Raw genomic sequence first — 23,917 nt, forward strand, 5'->3', positions numbered from 1 at the left:
TCGTCTAAAGCATCTAACACCTCAAAGGTGTATCTTTAATTGTGCTTAAATCCATAGATTAGTATTATATCTACCTACATATCCCATTGAAATGTTACAAAATGCCACATGTAAAGGTAACTGCTCCGTTAAAGTGAAGCCCTTGTCTGCCAACCCTCAAAATAGCCTCAATCAAAGTGTTCAGTCTGTTCGGCCCGACTTGGCGGGCTGTCAAAAGCAACTTAAACCTCACACATGTATCTTGAAATGTGTTTAAATCCATAGATCAGTATTATATCTACCTAAATGCCACATTGTGATGTTACAAAGAAAACTGGGTCTATAAAGTGGTATTTAGATAGATATAACTATATTCATTGGATGTAAACAGAATCTAGGATTCATCTGTGAGACTTCAAGATACATGTGCGAGGTTTAAGTTGCTTTTGACAGCTCCGGCCAAGTGGGGCCAACAGAAACTTAACACTTTTGATTGAGGCTATGTTGAAAATAGAGAGTGAGTGAGTGAGTGAGTTTAGTTTTACGCCGCACTCAGCAATATTCCAGCTATATGGCGGCTGTCTGTAAATAATCGAGTATGAACCAGACAATCCAGTGATCAACAGCATGAACATCGATCTGCGCATTTCGGAACCGATGACATATGTCAACCAAGTCAGCGAGTCTGACCACCCGCGCCCCGTTACGACAAGCATGGGTTACTGAAGGCACTTTCTAATCCGGACCTTTACGGGTGAAAATGGAGAGAGAAAGGGGCTGGAAAAGTGATATATAGGTAGATGTAATACTAATCTGTGAATTAAGACGCAATTCAAGATACATGTGTGAGGTTTAAGCTGCTTTTGACGGCCCGAGGTATGCCGGACCGAACAATAGTGGCGGTGATTATGTTTAGAGTGTGGGGAAGAGATCGTTTCATTTGCAGATGGGTATGCCTTACATACAATGAACAGTGGCCTTCTAGGGTGGTATTTGATTGGATATAGGTGTAAAAACATTTTCGGGTCGACAGAAATGTTTATCGGGAGTGACTGAAGCATTTTTTGCGTTTTAAATCCTGTTTCGTTTAACGATTCTTCTTTTAGACGTAACCTTGGTCAGCCACGTTCAGAGGCCGATAACCACTCGATATAGTCCGACGTCGCCTGCGACGTCGACCACGACGTCGCTCACGACGTCGCCCATGACGTCGCCCACGACGTCGTTCACGACGTCGCCAACGACGTCGCCCGTTATTTTTGTAGCCAAAATATATTTTACAAAGCGCGACGTCGTTTTTTTTATGCGACGTCGTGGGCGACGTCGCCCACGACGTACTTCTTTTTTTACGCGCCACGCGATGGCAATTATAGGACACCATACTCCTGGACTTAGCATCCTGCAACGGACCAAGCGAATGGAGCGCCAGAGCTACCATCTCCCAAGAATATGTGGAACGACCATAATTAGTAAGTAATTGGGGTAGGGTTTACTGAAGCCCAAACGCCAGTTACGACAATACGTCCACACAAGAAGAAGAATGATCACTCTGAAGTAGTCACGTGGATAGATAGGGGAGCGTGCTGCATGCTCAGCATGGGACTATTGACCTGTCCTACAAGGAGGGCAGCCTGGGGAACACGGGCATTTGGACAAGAGAGGCCTACAGGGAAAGTTCTCATTCGTTCCACTCAGCGTGGAAGCAAGAGAGAGAAATGAAAATCGTGAGATAGGATAAGTTTAAAAAAATGTAATTTTGGCATTTACACTTCTCTGAACGAGACCTTGACTAACATTTGTCAGGTTAAATTGCTGACTATGTTATTCTGTGATAAGGTGTTTCGATCTGAGAGGGTGGGTTCAAATCACATATGGGATAGACTCAAGCCCCACCAGCAAAGTACTAGTATCTGTACTTTACTGGGAAAGTAAATTCCCAAATGTAACATCCATTAGAAATCTTCTGAATATATTTTAAATTGATCTTATTCTTGAAATGTGTGCCATCTCTTCCTTGTCCTTTGCTGCTGTATTTTCTGCTTGTTCATCATTTTTTGTTCTCAGCTGAACATAAGAGCATTCATGCTTGGAAATCTGTAGAAATGCCTGAACTGTCTCCTTTTCTGAAATATGACAAAGTTTTCAAAATTATGTTAACACATCAAGGTACAATTCTAGTAAGTATCATCACACAGCTTCTAGTCCTATAGTATTTACCCAACTCCCGAACTTAAGGTTTTATTAGGACAAGTAAACGTTTGCCATTTTAAAGATTTAGCTAATTTGTTATCATTATGAGGACTTTTGGCCTAAATATACTATTCACACTTTGCTAAGGATCAAATTATTGGTTCAACAGAAAACTATGATGTGGGATGTAATTTGGTTTATATATCTAAGCTTATTGTAAGAATGGATCCTAGGTTTCAGTATGTCATTTAATGTTGTGGATCCCATACCTGCTATTGACAGGTGTTGTGTACTTGTAAATGACTCGTTCCATGATTTGCAAAATGGTTGATTGGTGCCATGAAAACCATTTTAATGGTTACTCATGTATCAAGTGCATACGGTTAGATTCAAGAAGCTGTTTGCCTAAGGAGGGGTTACTATATTATTATTTATCCAGTTTTAAATGGATACAATTTCAAATCATAAATCTATGTTTAAGTAAAGTTGGGAATTTTTGCGATCCTTAGCAAAGCGTGAGTAGTTTATGTTAGTTTCTGATCACTGCAATATTCAATATAGCAACGTATAGTCCTTAAATTACGTTTGCAATAAGGTAGAATATAAATAATTCTATAAAGATGGAGCCTTGAGTATTGAGGAAACTTTAAATCTCGTACCATGGCTCAACATTGAAAGGGAGTGACTGCCACTGTCTATGAGAGAAATGATCGAGGGTCAACATTAGTAATGAGTGAGTTTACGTTTACGGTACTTTTAGCTAAATTCAAGCAATATCAGGGTAGGGGAGACCAGAAATGGGCTTCATACTTTGAACCCATGTGGGGAATCGAACCCGAGCCTTCTGCATGACAAACAAACACTTTAACCACTAGGCTACCCCACCGACCGTCAACACTAGAAGAAGTAAGCACTTCATTAAGCAGATAGAGACAGAATGACTGAATACCACCGAGAAAAGGAAAGGTAGGAGAAGGATGTCCAGATAGATACTGGTTAATTTATTGCGTAGTGTTTATCAAACAAGTGAAATGATGATGAAACCAAAAAATTGACGTAATTAATTTGCAGCAACATGCACATGTTTTGGTATATACTCAGATAAATTATTACTGCAATGATAAAGTAATCAAGGCAACAAGAAAGTAATTGAACAAAAGGGAAATTTTGATTAAAACAACATTTTGATTGACAAAACTGGCAGCATTAGGTTTTTGTAAAACAAAGGTCCGAACTGAAAATATGTAAGAAAAGAAAGAACATATCTGATTCGCTAACTTCTAAACCAAGCTTCATAAAATTCTCCATACAATTGGCTCTGTGATGTTTCTCCAAATCCCCTACATGTCATGCATGATGCAGTTGGAACCAGTTGATGAAATATGTCAGCAGTATGTCAGACAAGTTCTAGCAGTGCTGAAGGCTAAGGGTTAGTTATCTAGTTAGAAAAAAGACATGGTATGTTTTCAGATTTGAGAGTTTTGTTGAGTGTTTGATAAACAGAAATTACATTTGGAACAGAAAAGTTTAGCTTGAGGTTTGAAATGTAAACAATATTGGCATTGACTACTCAATGAAAACTACAAATCTAGAAACTTGGAAATTTTAGATATAAATTGTATATTTTTAAACTTATTCTATCTCACGGTATGCACTTCTCTCTCTTGATTCGACACTGAGTGGAATGATGTTAACTTTTTTCCCTTGGCCTCTCTTGTCCATCCGCCCACGCACTCCATGCTGCCCTCATTATAAGACAGCTTCCTAGCTGTCATGCAAAACATGCGCATGCACCACTAGCTACCCACGTGACTATCTCTGAATCATCATTCTCATTTTTCGAGCCACTGGAATATCAATCTTAGAGAATTTGCGTAGAGGGAAGGATGGGCGGAAATCCGTCGTGTGAGATAGGATAAGTACATAAATATACAATTTATATTTAAAATTTCAAAATTTTAAAACTTATCCTATCTCACGGTATACACTTATCCCACGGTCGGACGGCTGGACGCAGATACCCTGTGTCTTGTCAGTGCGAACAGTAGAACTGTGTAGATTGGAAAAAAACGTAGATAGCGATGCACAAGGGAGGCCTGATACGGCTAGTGCAACTCCTATGCTTGTGACGAGTTCCTCTGAACTCCTTGGCTCACTAAGCACAACGCCTCCCAGGAAGATGGGTGCTCCCGAGTGATGTGGTGTTCAGACGCAACCTCCGGAGAAGGATGCAGCTCAGTGAGAAAGGATGTCCCTTCGCCACGATTTTCTAGTTACTCGCTGAAATTAAAGTCATAGACAATAATCGGGCATCCCGTGCTTTCGAGAGGAGCCCCACAGAAACCGACCAGGGGCGGGTGAATGAGAAGCAGTTTTAACGTTCAGTTCCAGTCAGCATTAAATTGACCCTCACTCCTGTACATAAGCTTAGTCAAAGGATGAGCCTGGCAACTTCCGAGTCGGAACGCAACAAAATTCACTGGAATTCGGGAGTGACACACTTCACTGACGTAACTGCTTCGAAAGATAGAGGTCAGGAGTAGTGGTTAGCAGGCCTTTTGCCGGAAATTTTCCAATGGAGATTAACATAGGATTTACTACCCCCAACAAGTCGAGACAAATCACGCGAAACGAAAGAACCCGGCGATCACGCGACCCCCCTCCAACCCGCCGTCTCCCTCCTGATCACGCGACCCCCTCAACCCACCCCCCCTCCCTCCTTTCTCTCTCTCCTCTCTCTCTCTTCCTCTCTCTTCCCCCATCATTCAAAAGCCGTGTGTATAATATCACAATCAACACCCATCAAAAAGGTATTTGTCGCACAAAGCTGTGTGTATATTGTCATACTGTAGCATCCCTCACGTGTTCCGCGTTAGACATCCCTCCCACTCATCTACCCCACCCACATACACAAACCCAACTGCAACCAATAGAATGCGGTTTTGAACAAGGCGCCCCTCTTCTGTAGGATCGCCCCACGATGATGTTGGGGTGTGAATGGTCGGGATCTATGTGTGATCTTTATTGTCTCATGTCGGGTTGCATTGTATAGTCTTCTTTGCATAATTTTTCTTCAGTTCTGGAAAACCGAACACTTTCATTGTTGTACCGCTCGTGCAGACTTTTGTGGTACTCATCATATCGGGGTTCGTAACACGTAAAGTCACACCCGCTACAGTGATAAACAGTTTTTTTATCGGTTGAACTATCCACAACACGACATTGTACTCCTCTTTTCTCAACTAACCGCTCGAAAACCACGAACCAAGGTCGCCGTAAGTCATCGTCATCACTATCATCACTGGAAGGAACACCCGGTGTATGAACGGTGGTATCGGGTTTTGCTTTAACAACAGTAATTTTGCGTGGAGCAGACATTCTCATCAAATACAGAAAACTACCCCAACCCACTCATACAAGGGAAGTGAATGAAGAGTCGAAGGAGAGGTTTGCTTTATTATGAGAATGTTGATACCAAAATAGTGAAAGTTATAAGTATAATAGTAGTGGTATTGATCGAGACCTCAATCATACCTACGTCAGAGGAGGGTAAACACACTTTCGGAGTAAACAATCACACCATGGCGACAACGTATGGATATAGTATAGTTAGTAATAATGTTCCAATTGAAGTTGAATCGCTTACCAAGCGAAATATATATATGACAGCGCTGATTTTACCACAAAGCCAATACCCTCACAATGCAAACAGATTATACTTCATCACCAACATTACTAGGAATTAAATATTTTTGACATCTCGAACAAAACAACCACTTGGTGTGGAGACGAGCTCTCGTATACGTGATAAATCGACCCCATCCATCTACATTACCCCCAACAAAAAGGAATAACAGATTTGACATCTCTCGATCCGCCTTTTGAGATGGGATGTTGTGATCGTATAATATGCTTCGCCTATCCAACCGTGTGACCCTTACCCCCTTCCTATCGAATCATTGACAGTCAATCAAAACCCACTCTTACAAAGTTTGGAGGTCGTGAAGGTATGCATACTTTTTGCGTGGTTATAGCTGGTTATTATTAAACGTTGGTCCTCACCACTTCATTATTCTGTTGGTAAGGAATAATTTGTGAGACCTCTCTCCTCTACCATGCAAATCTGTTAGGTTGACACCAGCTGTTGTATACAGTATATACCATGTATCTCTATCGCTTAATCATGTGCGTGAACTTTGCTATCCCGCTGCTTGCGAGAATACCTGAAAAGTGGGTGGGATTGATACAGATATCACTTATCATATTTAGTATACTTACACCAATACCGCGAGCACACCTCCGCGATAGATCATGTAAAAGGTCACTCATTTTGTGTAACAACAATCAAACTACTTCTGTCATTTCATGATTTCCATTTTCATCTACATGTGGTGGTCAGGGATTTGTGAAGTGTTGCTGCTGTTCTAGTCATAGCAAGTGTCAAACAAACAGGTGTAAATGCTTCTAAAGTCTAATATTTCCTACCACGATAGTTTACCTCACGCCGATAATGAGACATGTTGAAATTGTGATCCCTTTGGTTAGCTTAACGTTACTAAGTGCAAATCATGAAATGACTGAATCTGAGTGTATCATATATTAATAATGTATTACACCCCATTCATCAACATAAAATATAATACACAAACAAAATGCACAACCCTCCCCCCACTTCATTACCCGTGACCACCATCCAAACACCTCCCACATCCACCTCTCCCATCATCGTGCGGACAGTAATGACCAATCATTGTCTTGGTGTGACGTAATTAATCAAGGAATGACTCCGCGCGGGTTGAAGGTTATCTTACGTATATAAAAGGTCAGGTCACCGGACACTGCTCACCTTACCAGTACACAGCGACTGGAGACAGAAAGAATGAGAGAACTGTTGACGACCACCATCCTCATCACCATGACCCTGGTGATGGGTGCAACAGCGATGGACAACAACGCACCAACGTTGCCTCGACGTTGCATCGTGCAACACAGCATCTTATTAAACTGTCTAGAGACCTGATCGGGGGCTATCACCCGAAAAATCGTGCGAGTGCGGGGGAGTGGATGGCGTTCACCATTCTCCATTGACGGACATGCCTTCCCAAACCTGAAGTATGTGGAGCTGCTGCACTCGACCGTTTCATGCAGCGACATTACGAAACCCGACTACGTCACAGTTAACGTTTTTGGGCGGGTTATATGCCGACAACAGGTAAGCATTATCTTTCTTTCCAAGGGTGGTCCACACACACTAATAGAAATAGTTATTATGTGTGTTTTACAACTATTTTGTTATTTCATGTTACAGTCGACGTCAATCACCTCCCCAGGAACAACCCCCATCAGTGCAAGCTCAACAGATTCTACAACCACTCCAACAACAACAGGTTAGTAAAATATATATATTGTGTGTGTGTAGGTGTGAGTGTGAGTGTAGGTGTGTGTGTGTGTATGTGCAGGTGTGTATGTTATTTTTTTAACCACAGCCATTTCTATTATTACAGCTACCGTCTTATTACCACACCATCCACCCCATGCTGCACGCACACACGCACGCGCACACACACACTCACTGACGCACACGCACACGCACACGCACACACGATGCGCACGAGCTTAGTTCTCCAAGCAGCAGTTGAGTACGGAGGGCGAGTGTTTTAAACTCATAGGTAATGCTGGTTATGGAGGTGTTCTCCTCCACACAAAAAAATCTTACATCGCGTTTGTGACTTCCCCACCACCCGGTCATATATATATGCCGCTTGGTAAGCGTTTCACCTTTGCTGCATTAATATGAGTGTTGTCTTATTACCACACCATCCACACCATGCTGCACGCACACACGCACGCACAAACGCACGCACGCACACACACACACTCACGCACACGCACACCAAAAAAACCAAAAACGTGACATTATGTAAACATTCTCATTCATATTTATTATAATGCGCTAATCAGATACATTATACACACACAAGATATGATTTATATATAGGAGTACAATACAATCTGTATAAGCATATTACACAATCAAATAAAAAACAAAAACGGAAACTGTGATAAAGTTCACTGAGAAACGTTGGAATGTTGACATTCATTATGTCGGGTTTGTTCACTTTCACTTATGTTGGGTTGGTTTTAACACCATTTTTAGGGGGCATGTTGATATTCCATCATCCCTCACCTCTCGTTTACAATATAGATAGGACAACCCCATTCGTCGCTGTCTGTATGTGAACACTGTGTTAAGTCTCGCTATGAAACCAACATTTTCAGAACCTCTGCTCTGCTGGTCTGTGAGAACGGCTTTGTACTTCTTTAAGGGATTCTCTATACGGCGTTGGCACAGTCCTTTTGAACTTATTTTCATTCGTTCCCCTTGAACGTCTTGTTGGAGAACGTATGTTTTTGAATTCAGACATATCATTTGGCAACCTTGTGATTCTAACTTAAACAACCCGTGTGTTCTCTTGTCGCGTTGAGCATGCCTCCCGCAACACGTCCTAGAGAGAAAGTGAGTGTCACATCATCCTGGTTGCAGAGCCCCTTCAACATGTGATAATATTCAGACAGTTTCTGAGGTTTTATAACGTCATCAAGACACTGACCATGGATAGCGAAATACAGTGAATCTGTGTCCATTTGTAAAAGCTCAAAATCAGCCCTGTCCACGAAAATGTCTAAGAAATCATAATAGAACTACAACATGCGTTGTTTGGCGTACTGCAGGATAAAAAATCCTAAGACGATTGGAAGATCCATGGTGATGCGTCTCTTGGCGGCTATAACCTCTAAGTCCTTGGTGTTTAATTGACAACAAGGAGACGAACAGGGGATCATTTACCGCTGTTTTAGCATTGTCATTGAGTGAGTGAGTTAATATTTAACGTCACATCGGCAATATTGCAGCAATATCATGACGAAAACATTTGATATTGAAAAAGAATATATATATATAGACATTATAAAAACCTGCCGACAAAGGACACTAAAGCAACTAGAGTATCACAGATATATATGTAAAACTAGTAATTAAATCTAAAACATAGTAACTATAGGGGACAACACAATATAAAAATGGGCTATAGATCGCCAACAACTGAAGGTAGATCACCAGACTAGGAGCCATGGGGACTTACATTACTTTTGCTACCTGCATGGACCCTAGTTGGATTTACACCATCCCTTCAGCCATTGGCGACAGAAGAGATATCTAGCCATAAATTAAAAACACACTTATTCTACGATTAAAAACCTGGTACACTTAGATTGACTAAATGTTTTGGGACTTACGTACCCTCTCAGGAGGACAATAATTTTACAATACTTCAACCCCCTTTGAGGATACAGCCACTAACAATCTCAGTTGCAAATCTAAACTACCAACAATAAAATATTTAACTATTTACAAATCAGTCAACAAATCTATTTTTTTTAAAAATGCAATAATTAAATGAGAACTGACATTATTAAAAAGATCCTTCAGAGTTTTGGATTTGAAATAGATATCCCTTGTGATGGAATATTCAGTGCAGTCAAGCAAGACATGCTTGACTGTGATCCTTTCATCACAAGGGATACAAAACGGAGGATCTTCGCCTTTCAATAAATATTCATGAGTATATCTGGTATGACCAATGCGACATCGTCGCATAATGACCTCCTCAAATCTGGACTGACAACCCAAGTAGGTGTAACCAATGTAGGGTTTTATTGCATATAATTTATTAATACCTACTTGGGTGTCCCACTTCTTTTGCATTAGATTGTGGATGTATGTTCTAATGCTGGCTTTATAATCAGAGTATGGGATAAGAAGTGGTGTCACAGATTTGTTGAGGGCTGCCTTAGCAGCAATATCAGCCATTGTGTTCCCAGAAATGCCAATGTGGCTGGGTAACCAACAAAAGACGATGTCGCATTGGCCAGTAGCAAGTTCATTGTACAATTCAATAATTTCTAATAAAAGTGGATGTTTGCAAGAAAGATTTTTAATAGCCTGAAGACACGAAAGAGAATCTGAAAAGATGATATAGTGTTTATATTTACGGTTTTTTTATTAATATATTTAAGAGCTGTTAAGATGGCGTTTGCTTCTGCTGTAAATATAGAGCTGTTATCAGGTAATCTAGAAGATATTGTTCGAGATCCAATGACAGTGGCACATGCCACTGCGCCACCGTCCTTGGACCCATCTGTAAATAAGGATTTGTATGTATTATACTTGATTTTTAATTGATTATATTCTTGTTTATACTGTAATTCATTAGTTGCAGACTTCTTAAACTTTGTCAGAGTTAGGTCAACTTCAGGCCTCACCAGTTGCCAAGGAGGAGAAGAAAGAAGACGGGAAGGAGATATACTTTCCAGCTCAATGCCGGCAGCAGAACTGAAGGGCTTAATTCTATGCCCAAGAGGCGGAACAAGAGACGGTTTTTTGTTGTATAAATCCTCGTAGAGGGGATTAAAAACATAGTTAAATGCAGGGTTAGACTCGCTAGAATATAGTTTAGTTATGTATTTTAAAGATAATTTGATACGACGTTGTGTTAGAGAGGGCTCATCTGCTTCAACATATAGACTATCAATAGGAGAGGTTCTAAAGGACCCAAGACAAAGTCTTAGGCCTTGGTGGTGGACAGAATCAAGTAGTTTTAGGTTGCTTTTGCAGGCTCCACCATATACGATGGAGCCATAATCAAGTTTCGAGCAGACCAATGATCGGTATAGGTGGAGGAGGGTAGCTTGATCCCCTCCCCACTTTGAGTTGGAAACAACTTTCAACAAATCGAGTGCCTTCAGGCATTTGGCCTTAAGCGATTTAATATGTGGCAAAAAAGTTAAATGGGAGTCGAAAATTAGACCCAAGAATTTGGCCTCCTTAACAACTTTGATGGGAGAGCCATTTAAAGATAGTTCCGGATCTTTATGCGGCTTATATTTTCTACAAAAGTGTAGACAATTAGTTTTGGACTTGGAAAATTTAAAACCGTTTTCAAGACACCATTTATTTATTTTATTTAAAAACAGCTGCAGTTGCCGTTCAATAGTATGCATATTCTTACCACGACAAGAAATATTAAAATCATCCACAAAAAGTGATCCCTCTATTGAATCATTTAAAACCTTGGATAAACTGTTGATCTTGATGCTAAAAAGTGTGACAGACAAAATACTGCCTTGTGGGACACCCTGATCCTGATTATAATGGTCAGACAGGGTAGAACCCACGCGGACTTGAAATTGCCTGTCAGCTCTTTTACAAAAGATTCTAAACGCACTAAATGATCGATGGTACTACGTTTTTTACGGAAACCACATTGTATATTAGTTATAAGGTTATTGGTTTGCAAGTACCAAACAAGTCGATTGTTGATCATGCGTTCCATGGTTTTGCAAACGCAGCTAGTGATTGAAATTGGTCTATAATTAGAGGGATCTGTATGATCCCGTCCAGGTTTAGGTATGGAAACAATAATAGCATCACGCCACGAGGAAGGAAAATTTCCAGATGTTCAAATGTCGTCAAAAATGTGTAAGAGCGTCTCTAAACATGATTCAGGTAAGTGCTTCAGGAGTCGATAATGTATGTTATCGGCCCCTGAAGCAGTATCATGAGCCTGATCAAGAGCAGTATGTAGCTCATGTATCGAAAAGGTTTCATTGTAGTCTTCCCCATTATCTGAATTGAAATTAATAGCTTTCTTTTCTTGCTGTTTTTGATATGTTTGGAATTCAGGTACATAATTAGATGAGGAAGAATGTTTAGCCAACGTCTCACCAAGTTTATTAGCAATATCAGATTTATTAGTAAGTAATTCGTTTCCGTCTTTGAGATGGTGAATGCTAGACTTAGAGCCCTTACCCTTGATTTTCTGGATGATATTCCACACCTTGGATATAGGTGTGCGAGAATTAATTTTTGATATATAATTTCGCCAAGATAGGCGTTTACTTTGCTTGAAAGTACGTCGTGCTTTGGCGTTTAATATTTTATATTTGTCCAAATTGTGGACCATGGGATGGCGACGGAAATAGTGCTCGGCTTTCTTCCGTGCCTTCCTAGCCTGTTTGCAGTCATTGGTAAACCATGGTTTTCGTACGTGAGGAATTGCAGAGGACTTTGGGATACACTCATCAGCTATGTTATTTAGTTCATCTGAAAAAACATTTTATGGCATCATGAATGTCATTAAAAAGTTCAGGTTTCAGATTGTCAGCACAGAGAGCTTCATATAAAGGCCAGTTGGCCTTTTTAAAATTCCACCTTGACGATGGAGGAACATCAGATGGATTCACAGGTGTCAGTATTGTTGGGAAATGGTCACTTCCACAGAGGTCATCATGGACCGACCATTCGAATTCACTCAGTAGGTTAGAGTCAGTAATAGACAAGTAAAGAGCTGAATATGTTCCTGCGCCAGGATGTAAATATGTCTGTGAACCGTCATTATAAATGCATAAATCATTATTTGAAATAAAATCCTTCAGTAATTTACCTTTGGTGTTTGTATTAATACCACCCCAGAGTGGGTTGTGGCCATTTAAATCCCCCATGATTAAACAGGGTTTAGGTAGTTGATCATATAGAGCTTGCAGATCGGTTAGTTGAACAGCTGATGATGGCGGAATGTACAAAGAGCATAAAGTAAAAGCAACCTGTAATGTGAGTCGGACTGCAACGACTTGAAGATTTGTTTTAAGTGGAACTGAGCTATGGATAATATTGTTCCTCACCAGGATGGATGATCCTCCAGAAGCTCTATCACCCGGAGGAGAAAAACAGTGATATGCATTGAATTGACGGAGGTCAAAAGTATCTGTCTGTTTCAGATTGGTTTCTTGTATACAGAACGCTGACGGCTTAAAATCTTGGACAAGTAACTGTAAATCGGCTAAATTATTCCTCAGTCCTCTACAATTCCACTGTATTATGTGTGAGGACATTATGTCTTCGGAGGATGGACTGGGGATCTACCCCTCACCTTCCTTGAAGGCGACAAGCTATGTGTCCTACCATGGTCTTGTTCGGACACATCCATGTTGTCAAGGGATCCAAACTTATTAAAGATTTGGATCGGGTTTTTGTCCCCTTTTGGGGCTCTGCCACTTTGATTCCTTCTGGACTGTTCAGTGTTTGGTTTTGACTTGCTTTCACGGTTGTCTCTGATTTAGATGATTGTTTCTGAGATACTGATGTATCCATCTCAGAAGATGCTTTGGACTGAATGGTTTGGGAACAGGACGTCACTTGAGAAGGCTTCACCTGGATTTTAGTAGACAGCAACGTGGGAGCAGAAGTCGAAGTCCAGGTATAATCTGTCTGGCATCTGACTGAAGTAAAGTCAACTTGTACCGGTTTCGAGGCTTTAGTAGAAGCAGAGACGGTGGTAGCATAAGTCGGACCTGACTGTTCTTGGGCAAGAACAGTCTTTTTCGCTTCTAAGAATGAAATATTGCGCTCGTGTTTCACCCGCGAAATTTTAGATTGTAATTTCCATGTAGGGCACTCTTTGGATGAAGACGGGTGGCAACCAGAACAGTTGACACAAACAGGAGGTTTGTTACACAGATTGCTGTCCTGACATGTTCCAGCGCATCGTTGGCAAGCAGCTGGACTGTGGCAAGACTTGGACCCATGACCGTACTTTTGACAGTTAAAGCATCTCAAGGGGTTAGGAATAAATGTATCCACTCTCAAGTTGCAATAACCTGCTTTCAGAGATGTGGGATGAACTGGAAGACAAAAAAGTGCATAAATAGGTATTTGTTTTAATAATCTCGTTATTCTTTTTGACCGTGAACCGTTTAACATCAGTAACTCCTTGTGACTGCAATTCTACGACGATGTCAACTTCATTCATATCAGCAAGACAACGTCCAATATCACGGACGATGCCTTTGCTTGTATTCAATGTCCTGTGAGGGGACACCTCAACAGGAACATTTGCCAACGATTTTGTGTTCAGCAGAATTTGAGATTGTATCTGTTTCTTACACTCAATGAGCAAAGAACCAGATCGTAGCTTTTTAATCTCCTTAACATCACCTGCTAAACCTTCAATGCCCTTTGCCACAGCAAATGGGTTCAACTTGAGAGGGCCACCATCAGGAGCACACATGACGAGGAAATGAGGCCAATTGTCAGGGCTGGTGAGAGATGTAGGAAGCTCATCCTCTGAGGAAATCGAATCATCGGATTCGTAGGAACGTTTTTTGTGTGGGGGGTGCCATGGTAGAAATATATATGTTTCATCCTCCTAGATCCTCACCCACCACGGAGTGTCAACAAGGACGATGTCTCATGTCTATGGATCTCCAACAGACGACACCAAGGATACTAGGAGGGTATACTCAAGCAGGAAAAATCTTACAAAGATATGTCCCACCGGATTGGCCCATGAGCCACCGCCTTCTGGCATAGGACTCTAGGCAAATTAACAAATCAGTAATCATATTTTCACCAAATATTTATCGCCAAGATCAAACAATATTTTTGGAAAAGATCAAATCAAATTTGGTGCAACGTACTTACCATGCACATGCACCATAGCCGAGTGAGGCAAGCAGCGAGCGAGTGTAGCCGAGCGAGGTACTGACTGACTGACTGACTGACTGACTGAGAGAGCGAGCGACCCACACAGACAAAAGAAGAAAGAAAGAGAAAATAAAATATCAATCAAACGCTAGGACCTCCCTCCTAGTGGTTGTCAGGGGAGCATACCACTCGTTGTCGTGTGTGTGTGTGTGTGTGTGTGTGTGTGTGTGTGTGTGTGTGTGTGTGTGTGTGTGTGTGTGTGTGTGTGTGTGTGTGTGTGTGTGTGTGTGTGTGTGCATACAAAGGTTGTGTGTTGTCAACGCAAAAACACTCACTGGCAAATGAGAACGTGAGAAATCGTACCCTCTCACTTTCTCGTGTATGTAGACAACGAAACCTACTCAATCTAATTCACAAATATCAATCAAAACTCGATTATGGTGTTTCATAAGCATGATGTTTTAATGCGTCATTGCAACGAGTGGGTGTGTTTATATGTATGTTAAAGTGCTGACACATGACAACCCGTGGACGGTAGGGTATATATATATATCAATATGTGTTCTCTATCTCCCAAAATTACATCTTGCATTTTTACGAAGCAGGGGGGTACCAGTTTACTAGGAGAAATGGAAACTCCACCTATGTCACCTTTCTTCTGCGGGGAAAAAAGACCTCACAGCTTGCCCACCCAGGTAGACGACTCGGTTGACACTACACCGGTTAAACTCATCAGGAAAGGGTTGGTTTTCCACCAGCAGCATGACGAAGCCACAATCGTTGACATAAGCAGTGGTGAAGAAGGGGAGGGGGATACCAATAAAGACCATAAACCGTTGAACAAAGCTGGGCAAAGAAGTAGCGAACCTAACCCATCTCGAAAGGAAGAAGGTGGGAACGCGACGGATGATGACGACGATACCGTGATAATTTTGGATGATGATGATGATGACCTTGACGACACTGATAATGATGACAAACTCTCTTGCTCTTCATCCTGCACCATCGAGCTAGATGGTGATGACAAGGAGTAAGAACAGAGGTTCAAATGGGGACAGTGGGTCGTCATTCAGGATGCTATATCTGCCACTCTTAAAGTAAAACTTGATGACGTGATGGTGGTCGTGGTTAAAAGAAACACCCAGAATATAGCCAGCAAATTGAAGATGCCCTGGGCCATAGCTAAAAAGGTGAGTATTAACGTGTGTGTGTGTGTGTGTGTGCGCGCGCGCTCCTTCTAAATAATATTGTGTGGAAACACAAAAACACATTCACACGCAATGCGTTGTGTGTGTGTGTGTGTGTGTTTTCTCGAGTTATTTTTCCTTTACCTTCTTTATCCTCTCACTGCTAGCTCTAATTTATTGTTTTACACCAACAGCTCGCGACCAACCTGGGGTTACTGAAACGGCAACTCACGACTGTAAGGAAGAGGTACAGGAAATGAAGCCGAGCTGTCATGACATCCGGGTTTATGCTCTCAGTTCGTCCCCGCTTTAAGGTGACGTATTCAAAGTTAAATAACTATTGGTACGTCAACATCAGAAGAGTTAGCAGTCGGAAGACTGATGCTGAGAAGACTACCTTCAAGAAAAGTAACGGGGTGTGTCTATCCGTTGAAGATGCGATACAAGTTGTTTCATACATCAACGCTGCACGTACGTTCAAAGCAAATAGGAAAGTAACCGAATAGGAGAGAGAGAGAGAGAGAGAGAGAGAGAGAGAGAGAGAGAGAGAGAGAGAGAGAGAGAGAGAGAGAGAGAGAGAGAGAGAGAGAGAGAGAGAGAGAGAGAGAGAGAGAGAGAGAGGCATTTGACCATGGTGGGAGGAGGAGATGGCAGGATAAAACCTCTCAACCTAATTAGATGTAAACGTTGCAATAGGTGGATTAAAGGAGGACGTAGCAAGTACGAAAACATTATAAACTGTGTATTTCGAGATGTAGATTAGAATGTTTGAAGTGTCATGCAACATTCGACGATAATACACGCTTCCATAAACACGTAGACAGCAACAATTGTGAATCAGTAGCGTCCACCTCTTTGGCGGGTGACAATACCATTAACAACAACAACAACAACAACCCTTCACATCTTCACGTTTGTGTGCATTGTGGGAGACAATTCGCTGGGAAATGGGGGCTTAATGTTCATTCCCGACTGTGTAAGCACGCCCCAAACAGGTCGCCGTTGAGGTGTCGGATCTGTTTCAAGCCATTTCCAGACAGACGAACGATGTGGAATCACCACCTCGAAGCTCACCCCCCTAACAATCAAAGGGGAGGTCAACATGAAAACAACGACAACGGTGAGCATGATAGCTTACAACCACAACCATGGTCAGCAAATGAACGTCAGAGACCTTGGACAGTCGACAGCGGTGAGATTGTACACCAACCATTACTGAGGAATTATACCACACATAGGGATATAATACTGCGTCCTCACCAGACCCAGGGCAATGTTCACCATACTTACAACTTCCCACTAAACGGAAATAACATCGATTCTATCGACTTTTCGGGACAACTCGACTACATATATCAAAACGAGCAACAATCGTTCAAGGTGAACGTAGCTTTCGGTATCATTCTATTGCATGTCGAAACTGGTGAATATAGATACTTCATAGCATATCGCAATAACCAGTTATTTGACAGACCACGGTTCGTCACAAACGCGAGTTCTATTCGACGGATTGTATCCAGTATACATCGGAAGAGCATGGATGATCATGTATTGACGCAAAGACCTGACACTAAGTGGATGCCCATATTCGTCACTAACGTGGTATATTCTGTGTACCTGACTAATTATGTTCTGGGGAGATGGGGTTCTGGTGGTGGCACAATCCCACCCTGGATTCGGAAAAAAAGGTGTTTGTTGTTGACTAAATCCCGACACGAGGACTCCCTGTGTGCGTTTCGTTGCTTAGCTACTCACCTAAGGATGTGTAAAAAACGGAAATCTAGGAAGCGAAAAACAAATGTCTCACCACAACCCACATGGAGCGGAGGCGAAAAAAACGCTCTCAAGCTGTTCCATGAATGGAGACGAACCATGAAAAAACATAAAACTAATAAGTGTGAAAAAACATTTTCAGGTTTAAAAGTTCCAGAAGACGTACCTGCATTTGAAAAGTTATTTAATGTGCGAGTGAACATTTTTGCCTTACAAGACATGGGGTATTCTTGTAGCCCCATATATCTGTCTCCCATTGACACACCTTGTGCTGCGGATGTTGGAGATCTAAATATGAATTGTTACAAAGATCACCTGTCTTACATCACAAACTCCAGTTCGTATGCGCGACGTTATAAGTGTAGACATTGCGACAGATGCTTCAAAAGACCCGGACAGGTTCGACAACATGAAAAAACACAATGCTGTAACAGGACTAAGCTGATATTACCTGGTGGGTACATGAAAACTCAACAATCGGTTTTTGAAGAGTTGCAAGATATGTGTGGTGTTAACATTCCCGATGAAAACAGGTGTTCTGATTTCTTTGTGATGTTTGACATGGAGGCACTACTGACAGCTCCCAATGAAAAAGCTGACGGAACAGGTAACACGAGATGGGTGCAAAAACATCATCCCATATCAGTCAGCGTCTGTAGTAACGTACCGGTGTACACTGTACATAGAGCCTGAGTGTATGGTATGCCCGGATACTGGTGTATTGTTGAACAGTATGGTGAAATACATGAGTCATATAGCGGATGAGGCTGGAAAACGAACAGAGCATAAGCTCGGGGGAGCGCTCAAAGCACTTACACAACAAATAGAGTTTCTCACAACACTTCGTGAACGAAGTGACACGTCCACGTCCCAGCGAGTGAGCAACTCGGGTAAAAACATGATTGTTCCTTCTCCCACAGGATGTGATGATGATGATGATGATGATGATGATGATGATGATGATGATGATGATGATGAAGAACCCCCATCGAAAGCTATGTTAAACAGGCTTGCGAAACCAAACGTGTACCACACACTGCTGAAGAAAGTTGTGGAAACTGATGCGATCACCCCTGTATACAACGAGTGGGATGATATAGACGATGCTGATGTGGAGACGTCGGTGGAACGTGGAGAAAAATGGACGCCATTACATGCTATACATCTAAAGAAACTACATCGCCTAAGAGAATGGACATTACTCTATTGCCGGCAGGTTCCTGTTTTGGGGTTTAACTCCTCCAAGTATGACCTAAACCTTGTCAAATATTTGGTTTAGGACAATGAAACTAGACCAGTGCAAGGGATTCTTTCCATACGACTTCCTAGACGATGTCAAACGATTGGATGAGCCAGGTATTCCCCCCGTAAAATCCTTCTGGTCGGACCTGAAACAAGTTAATACATTATTGGATCCAAATGAAGAAATGTACAACAACCGTCGTCGAGAAAGGGGAAGGAAGGAGTCTCTCCATTGAACAAAACTATGCCTACCTGCAGAAGGTGTGGAAGGAAAATAATGTGAAAACGCAAAGAGATCTGTTGATTTGGTACAACAACCTCGATGTCGAACCCGGTGTGACAGCAATATCACGTCTGAAACATTTCTATTGGAAGGAAATAAAAGTGGACATCTTCAAAGAGGCTATTTCTATACCAGGTGTTGCACGAAAACTCTTGAATAAGACAGCCAATGATTCCGGTATTGGGTTCTCCTTATTCGATCAAAAGGATAGTGACTTATACGAGACTGTGAAGCAAGACATATGTGGTGGACCTTCACTGTTGTTTACTCGCTTCCACCAAACAGGTGAGACCTATCTGCGAGGGGATGCAAACAAGCTGTGTGGGAATATAATCGGACTAGACAGCAACGCATTGTACCTTTATTGTCTAGCCCAAGAACTACCAGTATCCCATTACATTCGGTGATTACCAACGCTGGATGGGAGGAAATTCACCTCTGTAAAGTCGTGTGAAAAATATACAGCATCTCATGACTGGTGAGACTGGTTGGCTTACACTGAACATATACAATTGGCGCACAAGATTAACACCGGCACTGAAAAGCGGGTAGGACCATACCTAATTGATGGTTATCATTTGCAAACAAACACCTGTTACGAGAACAACGGGTGCTACTGGCATGGATGTTCGAAACCGGGTTATCGTGTGGGTGAACGCATGCGAACAACACCAACATCACTGGAGCGAGCTGAGGCACGTCTTCAAAGAACGCGAGAGAAAGAAGAATATATAAAGAATGCTGGGTATAGTCTTCTGACTATTTGGGAGTGTGAATTTAGTCATATGAAAAAACACAATAGAGAGCTGATGAAGTTTCTGTTTTGCAAACAACATCAATTTTATGCTAAGTATGGAAACAAACCCTGTTGAAGGGTGTACGCGAAGGTAGCTTTTTTGGATTGGTGGAGGTTGACATTCACGTGGCTGCGGGTTTGTACAACCACTTTTCAGAGATGTCACCATTGTTCGTAACATGTAAGGTGTCTCATTCCTCTGTAGGTCCCATATGCAAGAATATGTGTCCAACCAATCACTGAGCACAAAGGATAGGATTCTCCTCGTAGGTGGTATGGGTGCGAGGAGGGTGTTGCTAGCATCGCCATTATTAAAATGGTACATGGAACATGGGTTAGTGATAACCAGAGTTCACCAAGCAGTTGAGTACGGGAGAAAAGACTGCTTTAAATCTTTCACGAATAAAGTCACTCATGCACGGAGAATGGGAGACGCTGACACCGAGTTGAGCCTGCTGGGGGAGTGTTTTAAACTCATAGGAAAAAATTGGTTATGGAGGTGTGCTCCTCGACAAATCGATGCACATGAACTGTCGGTATGTGTGTGGTGATGACAATGCTAAAACAGCGGTAAATGATCCCCTGTTCGTCTCCTTGTGTCATTTAAACACCGAGGACTTTGAGGTTATAGCCGCCAAGAGACGCATCACCATGGATCTTCCAATCGTCTTAGGATTTTTTATCCTGCACTACGCCAAACAACGCATGTTGTAGTTCTATTATGATTTCTTAGACATTTTCGTGGACAGAGCTGATTTTGAGCTTTTACAAATGGACACAGATTCACTGTATTTCGCTATCCATGGTCAGTGTCTTGATGACGTTATAAAACCTCAGAAACTGTCTGAATATTATCACATGTTGAAGGGGTTCTGCAACCAGGATGATGTGACATTCACTTTCTCTCTAGGACGTGTTGCGGGAGGCATGCTCAACGCGACAAGAGAACACAGGGGTTGTTTAAGTTAGAATCACAAGGTTGCCAAATGATATGTCTGAATCAAAAGGACTCAAAACATACCACAGCATGGTGTGGATGGTGTGTGGTAATAAGACAACACTCATATTAATGCAGTAAAAAGTGAAACGCTTGCCAAGAGGAATATATATATGACCGGGTGGTGGGGAAGTCACAAACACGATGTAAGATTTTTTTGTGTGGAAGAGAACACCTCCATAACCAGCATTACCTATGAGTTTAAAAACACTCCCCCTCCGTACTCAACTGCTTAGTGAACTAAGCTCGTGGGCATCGTGTGTGTGTGTGTGTGTGTGTGTGGGCATCGTGTGTGTGTGTGTGTGTGTGTGTGTGTGTGTGTGTGTGTGTGGAAAACACGCACAGTAGTGGCTTTCTTTTTTTAGTTTTATTGTAGAGTTACAACCCAGTAGTTATTCTTTGATTGTACAACAAGCATCTGAGACAAACAGACAGTACTTTTTTATATGTTATTGTAATAATAGAGAAACACATACATCTCTAAAAAAATAAACGACTGAATACACCTATACTCGTATACCCACAAACAAAGCCAAAGGCAAGTAAACACATAAATTCTATATATATATATTCATAATATAATATAATATAATATAATAATAATAAATAATAATATAATAATAATAATAATAAACACGGGCCTGATGATGTACGCCTCTTCGTGGTGGGCCTAGATAGGGGAATTATATTCCCTGAACTGAACGTACATCACCCAGTTAGGGCTGACCCCCCGAAGCTGGTTTTTACTGGGTTACAAATAGCCAAGAAGAACTTAATCTTTCAACTCCGCAGCCCAGTCAGCCTTCCTCCGGTGGAGACACCAACCATACTGGAGATGGGACTTGCCCCAGGGGAAGGCACAGAACCCGACCAAAATATCTTGGTCAAACCACCTTAAAACCACACTACTTGAGTGTGCGAGAGCGACAGGATGGCCTGAAAATCCACGTATCACTGGCAAGTCGCTGAAGCTGCATTGGGACAATGCCATGCCCATGTATGCTTCCCTGACGGAGCAAAATCTTCGAGATCAATTCCGGCAGCTTAAAAATCTCTTGCCCCGTGAGCCAGTTCAACCCACAACTGGTGCCCGTCAGGAACTCTTGCATGAACAGAATGCTCAAGTGGCAGCAGACCCAAAACTTCTGATGGACGTCCGTGTCAACCTCTTTCCTCTTGCTGATGGGAACTCTTCTGGCATAGAGCCAATTGGCCCCGAAATTTCGGATGCTCACTCTTCCTCTTCTTCAGTTGCAGATCTTTCCGAAAACCCTGTGTATATTTTGTTTCATTCTATTTATGATGAAATATTTGACATATCTTTTGAAAAACGGAGGCCAATTCAACAAACAAATGTATCTTTCCCCAAACATGAAATTAATTTATTATATGACATTATTACTATGAAACTTTCATCGGACTGTTCATGACATGAAGTTAATTGTTGTGTCTATACTGCCGCTCGAACCTTGGAGGAACTTCACACAGTTTCCAAAGAAAAATCATCTAATACTTAGAACAATACACTAAAGAAAAACCGGTTTCAAGTTAAACTAACGGAAACGAGAAAATACGTTTCCTGGATAGAGCTGTGCCTGAAACTAAGATCATCAGGGAGCCCAATATCGAAAGCGCAAAAGACAATTTGGAGAAAATTAAAATTGCACGGTACAGAGACAACAAAAGAAAAGGTACTTCTCTTTAAATTGTCGATTCCCCTTGAGGCAAAAAAATACAAGTTTGGACTGAAAAGAGAGAAAAAATGGGAAAAGAAAAATAAATTCATCAAACAAAATAAACTTTTTAGAAATAATGAAAAAAACACTTCTACAGGCAACTGGAAAACAAAGGGTGATGGTGAGTATGATGAACGGCCTTCCATGGATGCCAATGAAAGGTTCTGGAAACAGTTGTGGTCTATACCCGGCAACTGTAACCTTGAGGCACCATGGGTCTGTGATTATGACCATGCAATGCATGAGAAAGTAACTAGGTCGTTTGTCTGTTACATCTCACCAGATTGCCTGAAAAGTGTCATCAAAAAGTCCAAATCTATTACAGCTCCAGGGCCTGACGGTATTCGAAACCGGTATTGGAAACTGTTCCCCTGTGTCCAAACACCATTACTTCACTGTTTCAATTCTCTTGTGGACACAGGTGATGTTCCTCCATGGTTCTGCAAAGGTCGCACAATACTTCTCCCCAAGAAAGGAGACTTGACTGATCCCAAAAACTTCCGCCCTATCACATGTTTGAATACTCAGTATAAAATATTCACAGGGTGTTTGACAAACGTGTCATCCTACTGCTCTTCCAATGATATAATTTACAGAGAGCAGAAGGGAGCAAGAAAGGGATGTTTGGGGTGCAAGGATCAACTTCTTGTACAAAAAATGATTTTGGAAGAGGCTAAAGTATATCACCGCAACCTCTCCATGTGCTGGATTGACTACAAAAAAGCATACGACTCTTTTCCTCACGAATGGATTCTGAAGTCTCTTCATTGTATTGACCTACCTGAGCGACTACTTGATTTACTCAAGTCTTTAATGAGTTGCTGGTCGACTCAACTTGAGATGGAGGAGTTATTGAGTATCTTGTGGAAGATCAGGCCTACACCTATCTTGGAATGCAAGTTCGAGACAAGCTCCAGAATGCCGAGATTCAAAAAAAACTTCGGGCGGAGTACAAATCTCGCTCCCAAAGAAAATCTAAGAGCTCAGAGCTATTCCAATTAGAAATTTTCAGGGGACTCCTTTAGTCCTTTGCTTTTTGTTTGTTCTAAATCCTTTGAGCTTTCTGCTCAACAGAAGAGAAAGAGGGTTACCACCCCAGACCTCCTCAGCACAGATCCCCAACACCGCTTACTCATCTCCTTTACATGGATGACATCGAGGCTCCTTGCCAAAGGAGATACCAATCTGAAAGA

General features: G+C 41.7%; 2 long non-coding RNA genes across 2 annotated transcripts; one reads left to right on the forward strand and one right to left on the reverse strand.

Moving 5' to 3' along the window:
- Positions 1-1,974: 1,974 nt before the first annotated feature.
- Positions 1,975-17,434, reverse strand: LOC124268509. Its single transcript, XR_006896300.1, has 3 exons — positions 17,423-17,434; positions 3,967-3,969; positions 1,975-2,090 (listed from the first exon to the last, which is right to left on the reverse strand). It is a non-coding gene; the product is annotated as an uncharacterized LOC124268509 (long non-coding RNA).
- Positions 3,571-23,522, forward strand: LOC124268510. The gene is made up of 3 exons (XR_006896301.1): positions 3,571-3,657; positions 12,552-12,556; positions 23,511-23,522. It is a non-coding gene; the product is annotated as an uncharacterized LOC124268510 (long non-coding RNA).
- The last annotated feature ends 395 nt before the right edge of the window (positions 23,523-23,917 follow it).

The sequence above is a fragment of the Haliotis rubra genome, unplaced genomic scaffold (assembly GCF_003918875.1).
Source record: "Haliotis rubra isolate DU_JTF1 unplaced genomic scaffold, ASM391887v1 Scf1387, whole genome shotgun sequence".
NCBI lineage: Eukaryota > Metazoa > Mollusca > Gastropoda > Lepetellida > Haliotidae > Haliotis > Haliotis rubra.